The sequence below is a fragment of the Gallus gallus genome, chromosome 4, assembly GCF_016699485.2.
Source record: "Gallus gallus isolate bGalGal1 chromosome 4, bGalGal1.mat.broiler.GRCg7b, whole genome shotgun sequence".
NCBI classification, from domain to species: domain Eukaryota; kingdom Metazoa; phylum Chordata; class Aves; order Galliformes; family Phasianidae; genus Gallus; species Gallus gallus.
This window is the reverse complement of record NC_052535.1, coordinates 65483598-65505180: the sequence shown is the minus strand read 5'-3', so window position 1 is coordinate 65505180 and position 21583 is coordinate 65483598. Positions and strand designations below refer to the sequence as shown.

General features: G+C 42.1%; 2 long non-coding RNA genes and 1 other non-coding gene across 3 annotated transcripts; 2 read left to right on the top strand and 1 right to left on the bottom strand.

The window, feature by feature from the left end:
- Nucleotides 1-3024: 3024 nt before the first annotated feature.
- On the bottom strand, nt 3025-7763 carry LOC124418372. Its single transcript, XR_006939278.1, has 3 exons — nt 7254-7763; nt 4448-4569; nt 3025-3740 (listed from the first exon to the last, which is right to left on the bottom strand). It is a non-coding gene; the product is annotated as an uncharacterized LOC124418372 (long non-coding RNA).
- On the top strand, nt 6951-20567 carry LOC422757. Its single transcript, XR_001466332.4, has 6 exons — nt 6951-6979; nt 7285-7441; nt 7911-8021; nt 8420-8533; nt 8975-17998; nt 19489-20567. It is a non-coding gene; the product is annotated as an uncharacterized LOC422757 (long non-coding RNA).
- On the top strand, nt 8173-8290 carry LOC112532459. The gene has a single exon (XR_003075191.1). It is a non-coding gene; the product is annotated as a small nucleolar RNA SNORA26 (small nucleolar RNA).
- Nucleotides 20568-21583: the final 1016 nt, after the last annotated feature.

The window sequence follows — 21583 nt, the reverse complement described above, 5'->3', positions numbered from 1 at the left end:
CTCACTTAGGATAAGGCCTCAGCATCCCTTTCCTTAGCAAGTATCGCTGTTACCAGCAGAAACTTCAAGCCCCCGTGTTGTTCTTTCCCTACACATAAGAGATCCTTAAGAGAGGAAGCTGGTAACGTTCTGGTAAGCACCTGGAAACACGGCAGCTCATGCTTGGCTACGCTTTCCTGTTCACGCTGCTGTAAGGTAAGAATTTCAGCCTTGCACAGCCTGGCTCCACAGGCATTACTTACAGGAAACATTCTGAAATGGGTACATTTTCTGAGAGCCTGAATTTGAAGAGAAGGTCCATGATTATTATTAAATAATCTGGCAGCAGCAGCAGCTGAAAGATGCATCCCACCTCACGAATGCTGCTAAGACAGCTGGCTGCAACCCAGCTCCCGGTGGACAAATGCCCACTTTATAATGGGCACCATTATATATTATATATTAAAATGGCACCAAAGCTGGCATTACTTGGCATCCTGTTGGCTGTTTCAGCACAGAAACTCCAACTAGAGCTGTCACAGAGGCAGAACTTTCTTTCCTCCATGACTGGAATTAATTGCTTCAAATCACTGTGGAGATGTTTGAAATACAGTATGGAAGAAGCTGTACTTCCAGCATCCCTCATGGACACTTTTGGATGTTACAGACTGAAGTCAGCAGAGCCACTAAACTGCCTCACAGACTCACAGGTCACTATGTAAAAGAATCATCAAATGAAATAATACAGAAAAAAAAATCATCTTCGGTGTAACTTTATTAAGTCAATCATCTTGCACTATATGTCAATTTGACTCACTCCAAGTATTAATTTGCTTAATCCCTAGGGTCTGGATTAAAAGTAATATTAAAAGAATATTAAAGATCTTGTTGAACAAACCAAAGGAAATGGGAGCTCAGCCGAGGTGTCATTTCATGACTAGCTGGCCACCCCCTGCTGCAGTCCCTGAGGCAATTGAGGCCTGACTCCATCTTCAATGCATTTCAAAGTAGCCCACAGAGACTGACAGTACTGCACTGTAGCTGGTTTTTAAGCCCAAAATCCTTTAATTCAGAAAGCCCAGTTCTGAGAAGAGGAGGCTCAGGGGAGACCTTATTGCTCTCTATAACTACCTGAAGGGAGGTTGTAGTGAGCTGAGGGTCAGCCTCTTCTCTCATGTGACTAGTGATAGGACTAGAGGGAATGGCTTCAAGCTGCGCCAGGGGAGGTTCATGCTGGACGTTAGGAAATACTGCTTCTCTGAAAGGGTGGTCAGGCACTGGAATGGGCTGCCCAGGGAGGTGGTGGAGTCACCGACCCTGGAGGTGTTCAAGGAACGTTTGGACGTTGTGTTGAAGGACACGGTTTAATGAGAGCCAATGGTGATGGGTGGATGGTTGGGCTGGCTGATCCTGTGGGTCTTTTCCAACCTTGGTGATCCTACGATTCTATGATTATACTCTTTGCTGCACAGTATTTATTTTGATTGACTGCAGGGTATCATGCTTGTTCTCAGTGAAAACTGATGGAGCAAATAAACCATTTTGATAGGTGATTACAATTTCTAATGAAACAAAATATGCCAACAAAGTCATTGACATACATAGTAACGTTAGGGTCACAAAACCCAAAGAAATACGAGGTAGAAGTTCAAAAGAAATAAGACAAGGGTAGGAGGTATTTTCATAGCTTTGCTTTCTTGCTGATCCCCATTCCCTGATTTCAGAGTAAGGTTCCAGGCAGTTTCTGTTTGTTACGTGTTGGTGTTGCCAAATAAATCAGTTGCTACTCAGTAAGCTCTTTGTCGTCGTTAAAGGAATTGGGCATTGTGGAAGATATGCTTATTTTGAAATATGGACATACATGCAGACACACATACACATGTATACACACACTGCTCTATGAAGCATTTAGTACCTTTTGGTTAACGGTGGATGCTTTTTTATTATTATTACTAGTTTTGCTTTACTTCAGAAGATTCATGATAAGAATAAGGAATGTGCATCTTTAATGATCATTTAGCACTGACTTATTTGCTCTTAAACCACAGATCAGGCCAGACAAGAAGAAACTTTCCCTCTTGAAGTGAGTTGATGAGTGCTTTGGTTTTCCTTTGGCGTTGTCCTTTTTAGAACTAAAAAGTTTATTTCTGTAGCTTTTTGAAGATAAAAAACTGCTAAGAAAAGCAACAAAATCTAGCTGCAAACACTATAGGATCTGTGTAAATAAAGAACAGTGAGCAATTGTTCCCACTCCAAAGCATTGCCCTATCTCTTCATGACAAACAACTAACCCAGTGTTACTTCTGAGTGCTAAACAAAGAGAAGGAAAACAAGGGGCTATTTATAACCTGAGAGCGCTTACATAATTTCTGTTGAAAGGTCAGAAAACGTCTCCTGCATTTGCTTTTAGAGCAGTCTTTCTCCTCCTGCGTTTACTTCTAGATCAGTCTTTTTCTTATCTGGTTATACATTCCAACATTTTTATTTCACTTTATAAAATAAGTACCTATTGCAGATATCCCCTTTGGCTGGCTGAGGCTGTGACTTTCCTAATGGTTTCCACCTGAAGGTCTCAGACTACTTTGCAAACATTCACTCAGAGCTGTCAAATTACCGGGAGACGAGTTAATATCAGCCTATTTTACAGAGAAAACAGGCAGCAGAAACTTTGTGTGAGTTATCCAAACGTACACAGCATAGCTGGTAGCAAAGCTAATACCAGCTCACTGTGTTAAGAGAAAACATTCCATTTCCTTTCCAGAAATGAGAAATTTGCACTGACGGTTCCTTTAAATTTTTGTTGTAATAAGCAGTCCCAGGAATGAGTCCAGAAATGGGTGACCATCCATCAGTTTTGCTGAAAAAGTCTTCAGAATAATCGAATTTGGGTTCAATTTCCAGGAAATAGAAGCACTACCATCAGTATGGTTTGAATTTTAGAAACGCTTTATGATCCTTCACGTATCACAACATTTGTTCTATGAAAATGATCACTGTAGATTTAAAAGCATGAACAAGAATGCTGATAGAAGCATGAGCACTAAGGGCACATACATAACAAACCACTTGGATTACTGAGACTACTGTTTTTTAAGTTGATTTCTGTTGAGAAGAAGGAAACTTCAGTGACACTTGTTCCCACAGCTTTGAATTTTTATTCTTGAGATACAAATATGATTGGCATTCCATTTTTCTGCAAGGTAAGACAGTCACACGTTGTATAAACACTAGGCCAACACTATTTGACCTTATTTGGGCTACAAAATGCCTTCAGCTTTTAGTACGACTCATCATTAACTTCAGTGAGAAAGATCAGCTCTTTGGGCTGTCACAGTAGTAGGAATTCACCTATGTGGGGACTGCTGCAAAGCTGAACAATTCTACTTTCCAATGCTATATCCAACGAAAAGAGAGGACGGAGTAGAAAATCCCATGATAATCCCTTTCTAAAGTTAACAACAGATATTTTCCATGAAGCTTGGCTCCCATTGTAGAACAGATTGGGAGCTTTAGTACAGTGCCAAATGCCAGCTTGCAGCCCATGGGCTGAACTTCCTAACAGGTCCACAGGAGACATTCTATTGACTTCCGGAGTTCTAATGATAGAAGTGTGTCGTGGTCTATAAAAAGTTCATGGCAGACCATGGAAAACAAACGTGGAGGGGTCTCTGAGGGTCCCTTAGTCCAATAAAAGCCCCAGCTTCCTTCTCCAAGATGGTATCAGCTTTACAGCAGCTTCTACCCACTTTTTTTCTCCAATTCTGTAATTTTTTAAAGTTTATATTATTATAATCTTGTATTTTTAGAATATTAGCAAATTCAGTTGTCGTCTACCAAACTTCAGGCAGAGAAAATGTAAGTCTGCATTACATTCATCTATGAATCTAGCCTACATGTACTAATATTAACATTATACTGGCTGGCAGAGTGGGAGTACTATCTTTTCCTTTTTGTTTTCTTTTTCCTCAGAAATTGCTGTTTTTCAGAAGTAAATCAGATACATTTACAGCACCTGACTCCATTTTTTTTCCCATTACATGTCAGGTTTGAAAGCACAATGTCAGCAAAAGATAGATGAAAATACAGCAGAAGCTGACAGAGCAGATAGAAGCAGTTAGTAGTTCTGTGGCAACAACCATTAAACAATTTGTTCTACAGTCTGGCTGTTTAGGCCTTTACGGTCAGTTTGATGCTCAATGGTAGCCTAGAGGTGTGATTATCTCATAACATCTTACTCCTGCTTCCTTCTTCAGCTTAATTACCTCTCAAAAACTGTGCAAGGAGCTCTGAACAATACAGTAAGAGAACTTCTGCATATCGGGCCATTGCTTCATTGATTTTACCAAATGTTAACCTTCCCTGTCACACTATTCAATAGAAAATACTCCCACCTATTTCTGTAAGATAGATGTATGCAGTGTGGCCTCTTTATAGTGTAAATCACCAAATTCACCGGCATGTTTCTTACCTATACCAACTGTGCTTTCAGCTGAAAAAAAAGCACCATTTGAGTTCTAACCGTTGTGTATTGTTGAGACGACCAAACTTCATAGCCATGGAAGTAATTTGCCACTCTTCAGAAAAGACCCACTGAGGAAAAACAGAAGAAACCTTCAGAAATAACAAATCTGGTTTGTACTCCTCCAAGGATTTCATTTATTGTTTTTATTCTATTCTACAGGCTCTAATTTTATCTAACATACACACAGAGAACAAAACACAAAGGATATTTTGCTAGTAGATAGGCTGTAAGCTGTATTTAGTCTGTTTTGGGCATGAATCTAAAAGGGCCTTTTAATTTTATGTAAATGGCTGCATAAATTAATCAAATTGCATTTTTAACGAATTAGCACTCCACAGATTTAATTAAGACACAGTCTTATTGCATTGGGCATATAGATTAAAATAAATAATAATAATAATAATAAAATAGAAGGCTGCTTGGTAAGGTTCCAATTCTGCCAGTTATGTCATGCAGATGGATACTGACATCCATCAGCCAAGACTGACAGCTACATCAAGATTTTACTTGCCTGATTTTCCTTCATATCTGTGTGGAGAAAAGAAGTGAAATTGAATAGATACATTAAGAATAACTGTGCATTTTGATGAACTCAGAGTGATGTTTTTGAACAAATGACATTCTGTGCACTTAGAAAGGTATCAAACCAATGACTTAGAGAAATTTGTGCATCCTACAAGGAGGGACCTTGATGACTAAAGCACCAATATGCAGGATCTGAACAGCTGAATTCAGATCACCATAGACTGCTTAAAAAAAATCAACACTAAGTGCACAAAATAACCAAGACAACCAGTTGTCATTAGGTAAGACCAAAACACAGACCTCTAAATATTCTTCACAATGACTGCCTAAGTCAGAGGTGCCCTGGTGTTAACAGAGAAGATGGACCACTGCCATGATCAGCTAGGGACTTGATGAGTTTTTCCTGGGCATGTGCTCAACCGGCTTGCTAACCCCTGACAGTGTGAAGTGGCTCAGCTTTATCAGGAGGTAATCACTGTGGATCAAAAGCAGCACATAAGTACTTGAATCTTAAGTACAGGTCTTGAAACAGCTCTCCTTAAGCATTTCTGTCCCCCCACTTCCCTAGTACTTTTGTGTTCACTAGTCAAGCTTCCATGGTAACACTCATGGATGGTAAAAATGTAAAGGCTGAATACCTCTTCACGCTGTTGACTAAATTACACGAACAGACTGATCCAGCTTACTTCTCTTCTCTACCAGAGAAATATAGTTATTGTGCAGAACCTCGTGTGAAATCACCTGAAGCTGGGTGCATCTGCAAATTCATAAGCAGAGTGGCTTACCAGCAGTCATGAGGCTGCTTTTGAATCCTGATATGGTGGTAATAGGCATACTGTCACAAAAGGATTACACCTGCAACAATGTTTTAAGCAAGTATCAAGCTTCAGACAAGTAACTACAAGTGGTAATAAAACTTCTCTAACTATCCCTTGGTTGTAACTATGTGTCTGCTTCTGGTTTGTTTTAGCGTGACTCAAACCAACTAGTTTAGTCTGGTTGACTGTAATTTAAATGCAAACACTAGAAAGCTCCCAGGAAAGGTGGGCCAAATGGTGGTTTTATTTCCACACACTTACAGGTAGGTGCTGTTTGGGTGGCAACTCAGCACAAGCAAAGAGGTGCTGTTTTTCACTGAGACAGGAAGCCAGGAATTATCAGCAGTATACCCATCCCTGTGCAAAGCAGGGATTGCTGCTGAACTCAAAACTCCATAGGAGCCAAGGTGTCACGGCTCCCACCTCCCAGCTGTTCTGCACAACAGGTCTGTGAGCTACAAACTCCTAATTTACTGTTGATGTTACCCCGCTGGTACCCACCCTAACACCTCCTGGGTCAGGCAGTGCATCTCAGGTTGGTGGCATGTGCTGTGTGTAACCTGCAGTGTGTCGGCCCGGCTGGCCCTGTGCCTGCTGCCCAGGCGTGCTCACCTGCTGGGCGTCAGCAGGGTATTAGCACAGCCTTGGGGCTTGCCTCGCCAGCCTTACACACAAATCCTAAGTCCCCTAAAGAAGGGCTTAGATGGGAGTTAAGACAGAGATCAGCCGTATTTAGCTCCTCAAAACCTCTATGCAGCTGATACTTCACACCGAATGTCTGCACATTAAAGACCTCCGGACCCGTGCAGCTGTCATCTGGGTAGAGCTGAGCAGCCATGTCCCAACAGAAGCCCCGCAGGCCCTCCTGACTGAGGAGCCTGAGGCCCTCCCCCAGCTGCAGCGGCCCCAAGACCCGCACGCACACCCCGCTGCCCGTCAGGTGAGAGGCGGAATGCCGCCTCCAGTCACGTGCTCCTGCTCGACCAATAGGCGGCGGCACCCATCCCGCTGGCTCCCCCTCCCCGGCCGTTCCAGCGGCGTCGGGAGCGCGCGGATCTCGCGGGAGCAGCGGGCGCTATATAAAGGCCGCGGAGGCACCGCCTGCCCTCTTTCCCCGCCGCTCGGCGGTGAGGCGGTAAGGCGTCCGCCCGACGTTCCTCTCACATGAGGGGCGGGTGGTGTGAAGGGCTGGGGGAGGCTCGTGCCGGTGGGCGAAGGGCGGGGCGGGGGCCTACGTTGCATCTTCCCTTCACATTTGCCCTCTCGGAGCCTGACAGTGCCCCGAGGAGTCAACACAGGGGGATAGAGCGCCTTCCTCACATAAACCCAGTGCGGAGCCGCCCCTCCGCCCTGCATCCTGTCGTGAGGCACAAGCGTCCCCTCCCTTCGTCCCCGGCTCCTTCCCTCACCTCCCACGCTGACTTCTCTCTCCTTCCGCAGCTCCAACCCTGGGCTGAACCCGCCCCGAGGTCCCCGCACGGCCTCCCGATGCCTTCCGTGGCTCTGCCCGCCGGGTGCCCGGCTGGTTGCTCCCCGCCCCGGGCGGCCGCTGCCGTGGGCATGCTGGGGCTGGAGCCGCGTGTGCTGATGCCGGCAGGTAAGGGGCGTGCCGGCTCAGCGTGAGCCTTCCTCTGTTCCCTTCGAGTCTCGCAGGTCGTGCGCTGAGCGTCGTTGCTTTGCCTCTGCAGTAGTTTTCCGTAGGCCCGGCCTGCTCTTCTGTCTGCTACTGTAGCTTTTGGTGCCTCCCAGTCGTTCCTCTGCCTGTAATTTGTTGCAAGGTATAGCAAGTAGGTACACGGTGGAAACAAATTAGCCAGTTAAGGCTTCTCATAAAGCTGGGAACTCCCAACTTCGGGGTAGTGGCACTAGAAGTAATGTAGGCTTCCTGTTTAGCAGCGTATTCAGAGATATTAAGAAGATATGTCCTATTTAGCTTAAATGGCCATATTAGGAAAGGATATTCTCATCCATCTGATTAAACCGTCTACACCTTGCTCTAGATATTTGATGATGAAGTTCATAAGTGACTTCTGAAAACTTACACTGTAATAATTTGTGCTGTTTAGGGGTCACTTAGCAGTTTCATGATTGGAGCAGCCTGGAAATGGATGATCACACCTAAATTGAAAGCAGTTCTCAGGATTCCTTAGGAATGAATAATACCTTCTATTAAGAAGGTAAGTGCTTCCTAGTATGATGATTTATTGGCCATTTTAAGTCATTCTTTTTGGTAATTCATGAGTTTCGAGTACGTTATCTAGTTTGAGTAAATGGTAAATGCAAATAATCTTAAAAACAAGTTAGTATGATCTACTCCCCTTTTTAGCTTTGCCCTCTTAAGTCTGTCAGTGTCTTAAGTGGCCAGTACGGAGGGGTATAACAGTTCTCTCTCAAACCCAGAGGTGAGGCTGAAACTCTTCTTTGGATCACGCTGAGAGGAACATGTTAATGAAACCATAAAACCACTTTCATGAGTTTCAGAAAGTTATTTATTGCATTCAAAGAAGCTTCTAGAATTTGAGAAGTCATCTGATGATCGTGTTATCTAATTCTGTTTCACATTAATCTTTTCCAGTTTTCAGAGTCCTCAAGTGTGTTGGTACTCCTTGACCACCTAGAATATGCTTTGTGAGATGGCAATAAACAATGTGGAGTCACAAGAGTTCCTTGTGAATTGATAAGTCTCCGGGTATGTAGTATAAAAAGGCTTATCAGACCTGAGTGGATGGGGTTGTGTTGTCTCTAGCTAAGCAGCTTAAATTATTGCTTACCTGAAAGTTAAATAAACAAACAAACAAAAAATCTCTTGAAACCAGTTTGGACTACTGGAAACCTCTGTGGAAATCTAGAATTTTTAAAACTGATTTTATGTAGATCAGCCAAACTAAATTAAATAACATCTGGGAAAGTGGACCTGTTTTTTCTTCCTAGACTTGCCCTGAACTGGAATGTGTATAAATGGTATGGGCAAGGAAAATCCTGTCCTGTAGAAATGTAATACTTATTGAGAAATGCCTTTGATTTAAGGTTAATGTCATGTAGCTTCTTCATATAGTTCAATCTTAGGCCACTTAACTTCATTCAGGTATTTGATGCTGACTGCAAATTAAATAAAGCTTTTCTTTTACAGAGAGGAAACCAGCAAGGGATGTGCAAGGCATCAGAGCTGATCTGTTGAGTGGATGATTATTGACTTCACATAAGATTACATAGGACAACTGAGTGATGTTTTTGGCTTGAATTGAAACAGTGACTCAGATGATTACATCTTCAATGATCACGCTTAAACAATCTAGCCATTGGTTCAACAGAAGTTTCTTAAAAGCTGTGGCAATTTATTTCTATGTGGATTGATTGAAATAAAGGTAATACCAGAAGCTTGTGTTGTGAAGTTCTCTCACTAGGTGCTTCCTATTTCAAAGGTATTCAGAAGTTCAGAATGCTAAATTCCTTTACTTTGAAATCACTTTATTTTGAAGTCAGTGGGCCCACTTCTGAATTACTTAATTAGGCTATGGTAATTTGCATATTGTCCAGTTAGTCAATAGATGTTCTCAAACTTGCCAAAGACATAATAGATAAAGGGATCCTTGAAGACTGCTATTTAAAATACAACAAGATATTTTTCTTCCTTGTAAAGAGCTGTTATGAAGGGCTGTGAAGAGCAGGAACAATGTTCTTGAGCAGTTGAAATGCTGCATCTCCTAGGTCAAAAATTCAAGTTTCCATGTGAAGTTTGAAATTGTCATTTGTGTATTCTATTACTAGCTGATGCTTCTATAGAAGGCATAAGCAAGAATAAAAGTAGTTCAAATTGGCTGTTAGGCAATCCCTACTGCTGAATTGGTGCACTGTATTATTGCAGGGTTAGGGCCAAACGTAAATAACCTTGGTCAGATTAAAATTCCATCTAGCCAGGAAGTATGTTTCAGGTTCTTCACTTAAATATCTGCTGGATGGGGCAAATATTTGGAGATTTATAATTTCAAGCCTGTCAGATTTACCTTAAGTGTAAGCTCTGAAATGTTTTCACTTCTAGAAACTGACTTTTGGCAACTAGGCACTTGTTCCTCTTCTTTCTGCACTGAGAGAAGTGCCCTTGGAGGACCTACTTGAGAACTTTGAAAACGAGGCCTGTTCTTTTGGGCCAAGATCTGTGATTACTTGCTGACTTCTTCAGAGACCTATTTCTGAGGCATCACTGCTCTTCATAGTGTGCTTTTGCATGTCCTGCAATCCTTTGTTGGAGAATGCTCAAAGGACCATGAGTGGTTTGCACTATTAAAGATTAGTATTAACTAGTCTTATTTCCAGCTAAATGACATCAAGACAGACTCATTTTATAGGTTTCTGTGCGAATGTTTTGTGCAATAAGGATTGCAAGGAAAGCTGGGGTGGCATAAAAATGAATGAGAGCTACTAGGTAGATTTTAATGTGTACATTTCTTGTGAGCTCTGGTTGATTGCATATCTAAGGATGATGCTTCAACATTTTGTTGTCTAGATCTGCAGTAGTGTCAGTTCTGTTCAGGAAGATGGTTGGGCAGGAGAAGGAGTATATTTTTGTGTCTATTTTATGTTTTAGCAGACAGTCGAAAAGCACAATTTCCTACCTCAGTTCCTTTCAGTACATTATTATGACTGAGTTTTATCCTTGATCAAAGGAGGCATAGAGAGAAGATGAATTATATAAGATGCTTAGGGAATAACCTCGTACAGTGGAGAAACCTTTCTAAAGAGTCTGTTTAAAAATGATCTTAGCTAGGGGGGTTCTTTTATATAAAAGGCCAAGGAAAAGGGATAAAGGTAAGCCTAAAGGAATCTGTGGAGCACCTTGTTCTGAAGAGGAGATGATGGAAGATTCTATTCTTAGAGGAGAATAGAGAATAAGAGCTTTTTCCTGGAAATCAACATCTCTGCTGATTTAGTGGTAGGTCGTGTGGGTTGGTTTTTTGTTTTGTTATTTTTCCATTTTCTCCCTCTATTTTAAGCTTTTAGAGGACTTGCTTGGAATGTGAGCAGGTAGTCCAAACATTTATTGGGACTCACTTGGAAAGGAATTTTAGTCAGGGTTTTCTTTCAGAGGTAGCTAGCATCAACTGTAGTCCATTAATGTCTTGTAATGCAGGCAGTTATATTCTTTAGGCTAGTGGATTTGTGATTCTGCAGCTGGAAAACTCAAGGTCTGGCTAACCCTGACATTTTATGGTAAGAAAACCAGCAAGATACCAGTAGGGTGAAGATACTGTATGAATGCACTTGTACCTAAGGAGCGATGAGTGTGCAACCCATGCATTAGTTTGGATTAATGCAGGGAGGCGTTTCCTGCAAAGCTGTAGTGGTCATTAGGTATCAGATTTGTGCTTTCTCAATGCCTTTTACATTCGGTTTCAGATGGAACTAACATTAGATTCTTCAACACATCAGTGCTTTTGTGTATCTAAGCAAAGTTGAAAACTGCATGACCTTCACTGACGTTCACTGCTGCAAAGAGGGTCTTTGCTGTTTGGTGCACTTTGATGTAAAGATCAGAGATTTCCTCACATGGTTTGATGTTTGAGTTCTATGGTCTTGACTTAGTGCACTGAGGGCGTTAATACTCTTTCAGGCTCAAGTGTAGAAGCTTGGAATAATGATTTATCATCTTCAGATTGTATTGTATGTATGTTTACTCTAAGGCACTAAGCTGATGTAATCCAGAATGTGCATTTTAACGTAAGTAATCCTAATTAAACTATTGAGCAGGAGTAATTGGAAGTAGCTAAAATCCCTGGAAGATAAGTGTGCCCAAAACCAAGGGATAAATAAATGTGGGGAGTTCCAGCTTTTAGCACTCCCTGGCCTTGGAGACAGCAGGTGATGCAGATCCTTAGTTAGTCTCATGGGAGCAGGCAAGGTCATTTGTTATTTCCTTCTCAGTGGTTTATTGCACACCAAAGCAGAGGTGGTATGTGGCCTATGAGTCAGAGTGTTTTTCAGTCCTTCTCCTCAGAAGTGAAGGTGAACTTGAAGATGAAGTTGTAGAAGGGAATTTGGCTTAGGTTTTATTAGTGCTTCTGCCACTGAGTCTTATTACGACTGATGTAGGAGGATGAAATCTCAGCTTCCATTTGGTTATGTCACGATCTGTCCCTTAAAAATAGAATGTTATCTCATGCAGTTTGGAAAGTGAAAGAAAATAAATAGGAGCTCTCTGGAATAATTTCTCTGCATTTTCTCCACAAGCTACTTGAAAAGATTGCTCACTATAGCGTCCCCAGGATCTTAGTACTGAATGCTATTAGATTCATCCCTTCATTCTTTTTAAGTGTAATCATGAAATGCACCCAACATACTTTGTTAGGAAAGTAACTGGAAGGGAATAAAGCCAAGTAAAGTACACAGAAGGATGCAGTTTGTTTCCAGCGGTAATGTGTTCTCTCCTACTCATCCAGATTTAAGATACTAGTTTCTCATTTCCCCCTCTGATAAATGGGAAGAGGGAAATGGCAACAATGGGCACAGAGAAGGCTGAGGTACTCTACAAGTTCTTTGCCTCAGTCTTCCCACGTCCTTTGTGTCCCTGAACCTCCAGATTCAGGGAGGGAGGAGCAAAATCCCTCCTACTGTAAGCAAAGACTTGGTAAGGTAGACTCAGTATTAGTATGGTTACTCAGGATAAAAACAGAGTGATGAAATAGCAATAATTCACTGATATTCAAGATTATACTGCAGAGGCTGTGATGGAAGAGCAGATCACTTATCCAGAAAGGTAAAGATTATAAGTCTTCAAGAAAAAAAACCCAAAGATAAACTACAAGTCAAACCGTAAGCTCGTGACACGGTGCTGAACAAGATCTGAACATTAGTACTGTGAACAGCAACCTCAGAAAGATAACCAGGTTTTGTAGATGAGTGGTGGGACCTGTCCTTACTCTGCTAAATTAATAGTGCACTTTCATTGAGTTTCATGCTGATTTACACCACCTGGAGACCTGGTCCTGCCTTTGCACTAGCATGCTTGTCACCCACTGTGCTGGTTTACAGATCCCAGTGACCTCCTGCCTAAGAGCAGCTCAGTTTGAATCCTCAATTTTGGAAGTTTTGAAGTTACCTTGATTTGAGCAGTCCTTTCAGCTCCTAATTGGTAGGTCTGAAGTCAGTGAGAGCTGAGAGCAGCCTTTCTGTCATGCTAAGGTTTACATGGAATTACATCTTTTAATAAAATATGCAACAACTCTAACAATTGTCTTAAAAATATGTCTTAAAAATGGTAGTACTCCATAACTTCTTCCATGTAAAGTTACATGGCAGCCATTACTCACTATGTAGCAAATGCTGTGTCTGCAGTTCTTAAAGTGACAGCAGCACTGTAACTCAAGGTATTGTGAAGTAGTTTGAGATGCATGGGGCATTTCAGAGGGTATATATACACTTTTTCTTTACCATTTGATTTCATATCCAAAACCATACCAATAACTTGACATGCGGAGAGAGCACTTATCTGACAACCGATGAAGTAATCAATTAATAGTCATCATTCAAACCAAAAAGGAAAACTGTCAGCTGCTTTCAAATATCATAAATAAAAATACTCGCGTTCTCAATGTTTTATGATAAATTTGTGGCATGCTTTCTTTTTCCTTAGTGATTTCCTAACGTCATTCTCCAGGTCAGACCAAGAGCACAGAGCAGACCTACTTCAGTCAGGTGCCTGGCTTGGATCACCTCCTCATCTCATATGTGCCTTAACGCAGCTTCCAGGAGGATCCATTCCCTGATCTCCAATGCACAGAGGTGAGGCTCCCTGGCCGGTAGTTCCCCAGGTCTTCCCTTCTACCTTTCTTAAAAATGGGAGTGATGTTTCCCTTTTTATAGTCAGTGGGGACTTCACCTGACAGCCACAGCGTTGTGAATATGAGTGAGCAAGGCTTGGCAACTGCCTCACTTGGTTCCTTCAGGACCCTGGGATGCGTGTGGTCTGGCCCCACAGACTTGAACACGTTCAGTCTCATCAGATGGTCTGGAAGAAGGTTATTTTTATATCTTTCTGACATTTTGTGTATGTCTGCGTGACAGCAGCAGAAAGAAAAAGTCCCTTATAATCTGACATCAACATCTTGGACTCTGAAATAGCACGTGATTTAAATACCTCTGGTTTTTATTCTGATGGGCTTCTGAATAGTTTACATGTATTTTTATTACCTTGGGATATGAGTACAAGTTGGAAAGCTTGAGAGGTTTCTGCACAGAATGCAACTTGCAAAATGCTGTTGCCATTTCCTTGTGGAAAAGTAAATTAGAGTCGAATATTTCATGTACTGGAAAGGAGATGGAGAGGAATTGGTTTTCTTTCAAAACATTATTTTTAGTTGCCAGATTTCAAAGCTTCAAGTAAGAGTATTATATGGATCATCTGTTTGCTTGTATTCTCAGCTGCACTGCAGATCCACTCTGGCAGAATTTCTCATGGTAGCTTCTGTAAACTGCATAATTTAAGTAATTTAAAGGAAGGATTTTTAGGGTAGGGTTTTTCAAGAGTACTCTGAATTGGTTTCTTTTTAGTCTTTTTGAATTAGAGTTCAATGTTGATGTCAACAAAGCAAATTTTGGCTGCTGCTGAATACTAAAGTCAAAATCACTGATGTTCCTTCATCAGTCCAGGTGACAGAGCAACTTTGGATCAGTAAAATCGTTTTGATTGGCCACACTGAAGATGTCAGTGATGTCGCAAAGCTCAGTATATCTAGTCTCCACTGAAACTAAACTTGTCCTTCCTGTCTGATGGCATGTACCTATCTGAACCAGAAGCATTTCACACACCTTGCATTTCCAATTGCTAACTCCGCAAGAGGCGGGGTATTCAATACCAGGCATTGGTTATCAGTGTCTGCAGATGAACAATTTAGGAGGCTGATGTACAGTTTGTTCACAGTCATAACCTACTGAAAAGATGTCTGCAACATAAGCCACTTGATAAAGCAGTTTACATAGCAACCCAGTAAAGTTGCTTTGAAAGCTCCATTTGATGTTTCCATATTGCATCATTTTTCCTCTCTAAATTTGTTTGCAGGCGACTTGTGCAGAAAATGAATTCATTTATGTAATTGCTGTTAATTTGGCTGAAAAACAAAAGCAAAACACCCATAAGGTAATTTCACCTCTCGTTGTTAGAAAAGCAGTTCTCCAGTTGAACACGAATGCCTCTGAGTTGCCAAATGCAACTGGTTTTACTGGCTGTGGTTTCTGTCCTTGTTGAGTCAGTCAGCGGCAGGTGAGGTCTAGAGCTAGAGCTTCCCAACCAGAGCTCTGCAATCTGTGCTGGGGAAGGGAGGCTGCACAAGGCTGATCAGGATGAAGACAGCAGAAGCGTGAGACTGGTTGAAAATAGAGATCCCAGGCAGCCCAGGGGCACTGTGACTTCAGGAAATAGCCAGTGGTGAGGAGGAAGGTGGTGGAAGTGGATGGAGCTCCCTTACACTTTGCCTTCCAATGGAAATATGCATTCAGCCAGCTGCAGGCAGGACAGGGTACAGGACCCTCACTTAGGAGTTTGTTTTCTGTTCTCTCCTTGACCTACGTATCTGTGAATGATTCTGAAGGAATGTGATCAGAGCAGTGTAAAGAGTCCACAGTAATTCATATAGAATCAGCCCTTGTTGAGGTAGCACAGAGAAGCATCATAAATAAGCTTATGGGGAATATGGTGAAACTGCATTTACACTTCTTGCCATAAGCAAGCCAACCTGGTTAGACTTAATTGTGAAGGGGGTTACGAAGCCTGTTTTGTCCTAAGGGATCAGATTCCCTGCTGTGTTGGGCATTCAATGGCAGTGCAAGATTTATTGCGTTAATGAATTTATAGCAACGGTAATTATGATCTTCTGCAACAGTTTTGAGCAGCTGGAATTAGTGTTAGATAAGCCTCCTTATCATCACACACCTATAAATAATGGATTTTGCTGCATGGAGAAAATGAATTCTTTCCTGTGTAATCCATTACCTCTGTACAACAGCCAAACATTTCAACTGCCCAAAGAGGAAAGTGCTATTTTCTTTGAGGTTTACTTCTGCCCCATTTATTCAAAGCATCTTGTTAGATTTTCTGCCTACAGTAACGGAAATACTGCTTATTAGATGATAATGTGTAGTAGGTTTGCCTTGATTCAAAGCAACACGAAAAGAGCTTCCTTAAGTCCCAGGAAGAATGAAATTCAAGAAAAAAAAATGTTTTATGTAAGGTTTTGAAACCTGAAAAATTGTAACAGAAAGGCTTTTGGTCTTGGGAAGGAAATATTTGTGTATCACATCCAGGATACTGGGGATAGTGGAGAGACTTTGCTTTATTCAAATTACATCAAGTGAAATCACGACCTGGCTTGAAAGGAGAAAAACAGAACACGGGACAAAATGCTGAAAGGCAAATACTGCTGAAAAGGAAAATAATACTGAACTGTATCATCAACTACTATAAAACTTCCTTCTGGAAACTAAGCTCCATTGATTCAGTCTTGGAAATCTCAGATTTATGCAAACTGAAGGGACAAGGGAAGAAAATCAACCACAGGGTCACACCGAGGTTCTCAGAGCCCGTGTGGGATTCAAACCCACCCTTAAAAATAGCAAAGGGTTAATAGTCAGCACTGAAGGCATGCAGAGTTGGCAAGGTGGGATTGGAGGGAAGACTGGTGACTTTTTCTTCTTTATCTGTATTTTGTAACTGAAAAAAAAAACCCACCCAAACTCTGATTGCTGAGACATTTGCTAAATAGTTGCTAATAATAACCATATTAATCTCATTTTAGAATTCCTGTAGATCTATGCCAGAGCCTGGCAATTTTATTTCTTAATGTATGTACGCATATTATGGAGGCAGGCAGCCCATGCATCGCTTTGTGCTCATTTAATCTCTCAGCACAGTGGGGAAAGCAAGAACTTTTTGTTCTCAAAACTATTTTTAAAGGGGTTTTGAAATCAGTAAGCTTTAATCTTTCACCACCTCTATTCAATACTGTACTGGCCTACTCTACTCTTTCTTTTTTTCCTACATATTCAGCTTCTAGCAAGTGGAAAGAACATCACCCAGCTTTCCTTCTTGTTCCAGCATGAGAGCAGGGAACTTAACACTGTCACACTGTAACACTTGAGATGATTTTCAGTTGATATGAAAACACTGAAGGGTGAAAATAACTGAATGCGAGGCGCCAAAAAAAATACCTCTGGGGCTTTTTGTCACCAGAAAATAAGTCAATCTGCACTATTTTTAAGGGTGCTCGTGACCTTGCAGCTAACATTCTAATTGGCTTGGCAGGGTTCAAATTACAATTCGTTTCAGAAATAATACCTGGGTGCACACGTTGCTAGAGATTGCAGAGATGGAGGGCAGCCATCTTATTGATTGCTTAGTTGGGTGAAGCACGCATCATCCGCATTTGTGCTCCTGGTGATCTGTTGTCCCAGCTGGCTGTGTGCAAACTCAGGGTACCCATGGCCATTTTCAATAAGCAGATCAATTCAGTTAAGTTGCCTAAACTGCTTGTACCTTTTCCACGTGCCTAATTGAAACTGCTGTTTGTCAGTGGTATCAGGGTGTCAACACTCAAGAAAGGAACTGTTCCTTTTGTTCTTGGTGCAAGTACAGTGTGAGCTCTCTCATCCAGCTGCCCAGGATGGCTGGGATGAAGAGGGAATAGTTTCCATCCTTCATCTATAGAAAGAGCAACGAAGAATGGCTGATCTTCAACTCAGCAGTACTAGAACTAATGGAAGAGTTGCTGCTGAATCACATGGGCTGTTATGAAAATTCTTCTATCACAGTTAACAAAGCATTTCCTCCTCGCTTTGACTGTGTGTTGGAAATTCCTGACCCACTGCTCCCTAGAGGAGGCAACGTTACATTTATCTCCCTGTAATCATGTACCTTTTTATGAACCAAGCAATTTAACAGATACATTTGTTAAAAGTATGTAAAGTTATACGTCTGGCAGTCCACCTAGAGTACCTTATTCAACCGTTAAAGACCAGCTTCTGTGTGCTTGAATCATCATTAATAACATAGTCAAGATCAGAGAAGCCAAACAAGTATGTGCTGAAGTATCTTGCTGATACTGCAAATTCCACTAGTCAAGACGTCTTTGGCTTCCTCACCTAGGAACGTGTCGGCGGAGGACAGAAGGTGAGTAGAAATTGCATTAAATGCTGTTTCTCTCCAAATCTGAATGTTTTGTTCCCTTCCATGTCTTCTTCTCACTGCTCAACCTTATCCATCCTCCTTGCACTGTGGGACAGGGAAACCCACAGTCGTATTTCCCAAGCTCTCCCCAGCCCATGTTGGCTGCGCTCCCACCTGCATGGAGCCGGTGAGAGGGCTGATCTGCACCTGCCGGAATGCCCCGCGGCTCCACGGCAGCACAGTGGCTCCTCTGTGTCCCTGGTTAAGCTGTAACTGATACATAAACAGGAGCAAAAAGCCAACTTTTTGTTTGCAACAAGCAGTGCGTAAAGTTGGGGTGGATTAGATTTGTGTTTGGAAAAGAGAAAATTTCAGTGGCTTTTAAACACTTGGGTTGGGTTCAGATCCTGCATTATCAGGGCAAGTATGCGAATCTGGATCCAGGCAATCTTCTAATTATTAGAGAGACATTTCTCTCCATAGCCTGCAACTGTTCTCATATGTAAGACCGAAGTAATAGCTTTCCCCTTTTGAAAATTTGGGAAAAAATAATAACAGGCCTTTTAAGGATCATATTCCTTCCTAGCACTTTCTTTTGAGGATGAGGTGTAATTGTGTGTCATATATTAACACCAGAGTGGTGTTAACAGTGAACTGACCCTGAAGCACCAGCTGCTGCTTGTCACTGCCAGTCACACTGCACATCATGGTCAGAGGCCCCAGCACTGGGAAGGGAATGGCTCTCCATTGCCATCATTCGTCCAGTGGGTAATTGAGACAGATTTCTGCATTGTTCCTCGAGGTCAAAATGTGCAGAACAGATAGATGTGTTGTTCTGGCACAGCAAAATCCTATACATAGCAGACTTCTTTAAACCAGAGCCTATACCCTACATTTTTTTCTCCTTCCATTAATTTTAAAACAGATAAACTCGAACAGAGTAGCTTTCAAACCACCCTCTGTTTCTGCTCTCCAAAGAGACAAGCAACAGAGCATGGAGGAAGTGTCTCGGTGAGAGGGCCGTATCTCTGGGTGACTTGAAGAGCTTTCCTGACTAAAGAGGTTTTCCTGACTCAACTCCCAACCTGAGACAATGCAGCTCCTGTGGCAGCCACTTTTACTGCGATATCTAAATGGCTCTGGAGTCCCAAATGAGTTTATCTCCTCTGAGATAGGGGCAGGCTGCACAAAAATTGCCTAGTTAGACAGAAGACCTATGGCAAAGAGCGAACCTCAGAATTCACAGTCTATCAACTCCTTGAAAGCATTCTTAACCTTGTTAATATTTTACTAATGGAGTAGAAGCTTTTTTTTCCTTCTTCTTTTCATTACACATTCCCAGGTGTCTTTGCTCTACCACACTTTGTTTTAGAATGTACTGATTTCAGATCATAGCTCAAGTTGAATCCCTGGGCCATTTTTTCTTGCTTGCTGCTAGTACTAATGTACCATTGGAAGCATTTTGCAGTAATTCGATGGCTGCACTTTTGCAGGAGAGAAGGAAAGATGGCAGAACATGCTGCTCTCAGAAGGTTATTCCCCCAAATTCTCCAGAACCAGCCTCTGACCGGGCTGCACCTTCACCCTGGTGGGACATGCTCTTGTGTGGGAACCTCTACAGCAATCCCCCTGAAAGGTGTTCTCAAGATCACCACTGCTGTGGCCCCAGCACACCAGGCTGGACAAATTACAGTCTCCCAGGCCTTTCCTCTGTCACAACAATGGGTTCACAGTGCTGCTTGTAACAGAGCATTAAAAGTGATTGAGAAGGTGTGCTGTACGACCTCTGCACTGGCACCAGTTCCCACCAGGACACTGGTGAGAGCTTTGGGGCTATTTTACAAAGGTTAACAAGGGAGAGGAGACTCCAGCATTGCCTCTCACCTTCAGAGTGATCCCTATCAGATTACTCCCAGCTCTCTCATCAGGGCTGCGGGTGCAATGCAGTGTTTCTCCAAGGCCCGCTCTGTCCTTCTGCATTGTTTGTGGGTGACTTTAGCCTTAACGACGTATTGGAGGAGAAGCTGGTACAGTGAGTTCAAGGCATGAAACTTCCTTAATTTCCAGCACAGCCAGTGCATATTCTACATTACTGGTGAGACGCTGTGCCGGGTCACTGGCTTAGGTACTCCTTGCTTGCAGAAGAGGTGAAACTGAAGTTAATCCACGCCTTTTGGAAAGGGCATATTTGTTGGGGACACAGTGGGACAGGAAGACTTATGTCCATGTTTTATTTTCTGCTATCTGCTATGTTCACTGTAGTTTACATCAGCTTTTCTTTCTGGTCTCTCTCCCCTGCAAGGTTCTACAGAGGCTGGAGGCACGGGGTCACAGACCAAGAGATGACACAGTACAAGTAATGATCATTGCAGTCTGATTCATGCTGGGAGCCAATTTAGAAGTGTAAAAGCTGTGGAAAGGTGCTTCTGCAGCTTTCCTTCCCTAAGCCAGCAGTCGCCTGGCTGGAGGTGTCAGCAGGGGTGGGAGAGGAGGGCACATTCAGCAGGCATCAGCTCTCTCAGGACTACCAGGAACATCTTTGGAAAAAATAAAAGGAAATCTGCATTTTAATTTACTTCTTATGATCTATTTGCTTTCTTTACTTATTTGCACTACCTATTCTGGGTAAAAGGAAGATTTCTTTTCCTTTTCTGTTCTTGTTATTATTGACAGAATGTTCTGACTTCTGTCTTCAGAGTGCAATTTTGTCTAAAAATAAATGGTTTTAGGATGAAATGGAAATCGCTAATACATATTTTCATTTTGCTTAAGGTTTGGATATTAGGCAAAGTGGAACTAAATAATAACCCTTTGGCAAATGAAACCCTTGCACACATTCTATACACTCTTACCCAACAACCCAACGATGTGGCAGCCAACGTATGTACAAATCTATATCCACTTTCCCTGTAGTTAAATAAACTTTTAAAGCAAATGCTCCATTAGCTCTTGACCATCCATCTTAACATAATAATGGGACTGTTTATAGCTAGATAGGCTTTTCCCCTCTATTCTATTAAAATATTTACATTGTAATAACTCAGTAGTGTTGTTTTTTTTTTCTAAATGGAAGGCCTGTAAGTGGGTGAAAGTATTTTAGAGCAAGGTGAGACTGAAGAGAGGTGACATTTTATTGAATTAAGGGCCTTAGAAGGTGAGGGCTGTGCAGCCATAAATTCCAGGAATGCGGATGTGACTCTCCGAATGTGTATATGAAGCTGACAGGGTCTGACAGCTACCATCTGTGAACAATAACGTATAGAGAAGCACGGCTGCACGATGCCGGCTGGAATGCACCTATCAAGCTTGGAGCACTCCAGCAATTTACTACTCATTATCAGCGACCGTGGTCATGATTAGCTGCAGGGGCTGGAATGAAACTTGGAAATTATGAGAACAAAGTTCCCCTTGTTAAAGCAGAGTAATTAGTTTTATACGTATGAGGAGAAAACGGGCAGGAGACTTCCTTTCCCCCCCTCTTTTATTAAGTGTTTGCCATCCAAGCTCTGCTCAGGAACACTAAAAAAAATCAGCACGGTGAAAATGGATAGACTGTTACTTCTTTCTGCACCATTTGAAACATGAGAA